Source organism: Gekko japonicus, unplaced genomic scaffold (assembly GCF_001447785.1).
Source record: "Gekko japonicus isolate JY-2015 unplaced genomic scaffold, Gekko_japonicus_V1.1 scaffold3353, whole genome shotgun sequence".
Lineage (NCBI taxonomy): Eukaryota > Metazoa > Chordata > Lepidosauria > Squamata > Gekkonidae > Gekko > Gekko japonicus.
Window position 1 is genome coordinate 24,876 of NW_015160938.1, and position 3,100 is coordinate 27,975.

At 51.9% G+C, this 3,100-nt stretch overlaps 2 non-coding genes across 2 annotated transcripts; both read left to right on the forward strand.

The window, feature by feature from the left end:
- The first annotated feature begins 1,749 nt into the window (after window positions 1-1,749).
- TRNAV-GAC lies at window positions 1,750-1,821 on the forward strand. The gene has a single exon. It is a non-coding gene; the product is annotated as a tRNA-Val (tRNA).
- A 282-nt stretch (window positions 1,822-2,103) lies between these two features.
- Window positions 2,104-2,175, forward strand: TRNAG-GCC. Its single transcript has one exon. It is a non-coding gene; the product is annotated as a tRNA-Gly (tRNA).
- The last annotated feature ends 925 nt before the right edge of the window (window positions 2,176-3,100 follow it).

Here is a 3,100-nt window from a genome sequence, read left to right on the forward strand (position 1 = left end):
TCCCTTTTGAAGCCGTCCATGCTTGTAGCCGCCACCACCTCCTGTGGCAGTGAATTCCATGTGTTAATCACTCTTTGGGTGAAGAAGGACTTCCTTTTATCCGTTCTAACCCGACCGCTCAGCAGTTTCATGGAGTGCCCACGAGTTCTTGTATTGTGAGAAAGGGAGGAAAGTACCTCTTTCTCTACCTGCTCTTTCCCATGCATAATCTTATAAACCTCGATCATGTCACCCCTCAGCCGTTGTTTCTCCAAGCTAAAGAGCCCTAAGCGCTTTAACCTTTCCTCACAGGGAAAGTGTTCCAACCCTTTTATCATTCGAGTTGCCCTCTTCTGCACTTTTTCCAAAGCTGTAATATCCTTTTTCAGGTGTGGTATCCAATGTATCCGAAGGAGTGAATGCACACGGAAGCTTATACCCAGTATTAAACTTTGTTGGCCGGACTCCAACTTTGCTCTGCCCAGGAGAGAGTTAATGGAACTTGCACTGCCTGGAAGAAAAATCCCTTCCTGGTATCGGCCAATCAGGCAGCACAAAGGTTCAGCTCCAAGCCTGCACTAAGGCAACAGGTGATGAATTGTTTACTTGCAGGCACGTATTTCTGGAGAGTCCCCCTGCGGGCAAGGAGAAGCGTGTAGAGCCAAGCCCGGGCCCACGGATCCTCGGGGAGCATGCGAGGGAGGGTCTCCCGGAGCGGAGAGATAAATGTCCGAGATACCTAAGGTGCGTACTGCTTCCAAAAGTTTTCCAGCCTCGCCGCGTAAGGCGGAACTCTCCCCTTTTCGATGGGAGCAGAACTTTCCCAGGGTGGATCCAGCTCGTGAAAGGAGCCGCTGACCTGGGTAATAAAGACGCCCAAAGTTAAGGCAGCCGAGGTCTTCTTGCTGGCTTAATATCCTTCCTAAGGACTTTGGACCATGAGCGTCGGCAGGGGGGAGGGTGTGTTGTGCATTTCTCGCTGTTGTGCTTTGGCTGTACAACCTTGTTGTGGTTGTGGCGGCGCGGACGTTTGCCTGGGAGGCTTTCCGATGACTTATGTATTTGTCATCCTCGTGTTTGGCTGCACAGCCCAGTTGGTGGTGGTGTTTGTGGCGGAGACGTTTGGCTGGCAGGTTTTCCGATGGATTTGGCTGTCTTCGGAGCTTTATGGTCGAGGATCCTTGGCGGGGTGTCGTTGCGTGTGGGTTTTCTCTGCATCCCATTGGAGTGTCCTGGCACTCGGCAGTGTGCCAAAGGTCTCTGCCCCCCAGGAGATTACAGGCGAAGGCTGCTTTCGCACGTGTTGGATAATGCACTTTTGATGCATGTTAGTGTTTGCTTTTCCGCAGGGAAATCCACTTGGAGGGGATGTGGACTCAGTGTTCCTTCTAAGCTGAGTTACTGTGAGCTAGCTCACAGTTTTCTAGCCTCCAGCTCACACATTTTTGTCTCAGCTCAGGAAGGATGGCTCCAGAGCAAACTGATTTATGCAGAAGCCAAACCGCTCGCTCACAACTTTAATTCCAGTATTTATTTATTTATTTCACTTTTACCCCGCCCTCCCCGCAAGCAGGTTCAGTAGCTCACAAAGTAGAATTTTTGCTCACAAGACTCCACAGCTTAGAGGGAGCATTGGCCGTGGTTCAGTGGAAGAGCCTCTGTTTGGTATGCAGAAGGTCCCAGGTTCAATCCCCGGCATCTCCACTTAAAAGGACCAGGCAGGAGGTGATGGGAAAGACCTCCGCCTGAGACTCTGGAGAGCTGTAAAGAGGGGCTGTGGCTCAGTGGAAGAGCCTCTGCTTGACATGCAGAAGGTCCCAGGTTCAATCCCCGGCATCTCCAGTTAAAAGGACCAGGCAGTAAGTGATGCGAAAGACCTCTGCCCAGTAACCTGGAAACCCCTTCCAGTCTGCGTAGACAATACTGACCTTGATGGACCGATAATCTGACTCTGTATAAGGCAGCTTCGTGTGATCATGTATTAAAGGGGAGGGGCTGTGGCTCAGGGGTAGAGCCTCTGCTTGGCATGCAGAAGGTCCCAGGTTCAATCCCCAGCATCTCCAGTTAAAAGGACCAGGTAGCAGGTGATGTGAAAGACCTCTCTGCCTGAGAGAGCTGTAAAGAGGGGCTGTGGCTCAGTGGTAGAGCACCTGCTTGCCATGCAGAAGGTCCCAGGTTCAATCCCCGGCATCTCCAGTTAAAAGGACCAGGCAGGAGGTGATAGGAAAGACCTCTGCCTGGGAACCTGGAGACCAGCGAATCTTATTCAGTAGTGGGCAGATTCATGTGTGTTCAGATGGGCGTCACGTGATTGCTGACTTTATCCACTGGACTGGATAAAGAGACTGGATTCATACCCCGCCCTTCACTACCCAAAGGAGTCTCAGAGCGGCTTATAGACTCCTTTTGCTTCCCCTCCCCACAACAGGCACCCTGTGAGGTAGAAGAAGAAGAAGAAGAAGAGATTGGATTTATAGCCCGCCCTTCACTACCCGAAGGAGTCTCAGAGCGGCTCACAAACTCCTTTCCCTTCCCCTCCCCACAACAGACACCCTGGGAGGTTGGTGGGGCTGAGAGAGCTCTTGACAGAAACTGCTCTTTTTCAAGGACAGCTCTTATCAGAACTACGGCTTGCTCAAGGTCATCCAGCAGGTGCAAGTGGAGGAGTGGGGAATCGAACCCGGTTCTCCCAGATTAGAGTCCGCGGACTTAACCACTACACCAAACTGGCTCTTGAAAGCTACAAGCCCCCAAATGTTGTGGCTCTCTAGGTGCCGCTGGACTTGACTCTGGGTCTTCTGCTGCGAGTCAGCACGGCTACCTCCTGAAACTCTCTCTTTGGGACAACTAGATTTGTCCAGTGGCTCCTTAGAGACTTGCCGGCTACGTTTGCCTGTAGCCGGCATAGACCCTTATCTGCAAAGAAGGGTGAGTGAGCCATTCCCGACATAAGTGCAGGGAAGGTGGGAGAAAGTGGTAAACAATTGCATCAGGAGCAATTAAGGTGTGTGTACAAAACAGGGGCGAGAGGGAACGGCTTGTTGCAGGAGCTAGAATTAGACAAGGGCGGGACCGCTGGTCAGTGACGGCAGCCGGGTTTTGCATGCAGCACAACCGTGTT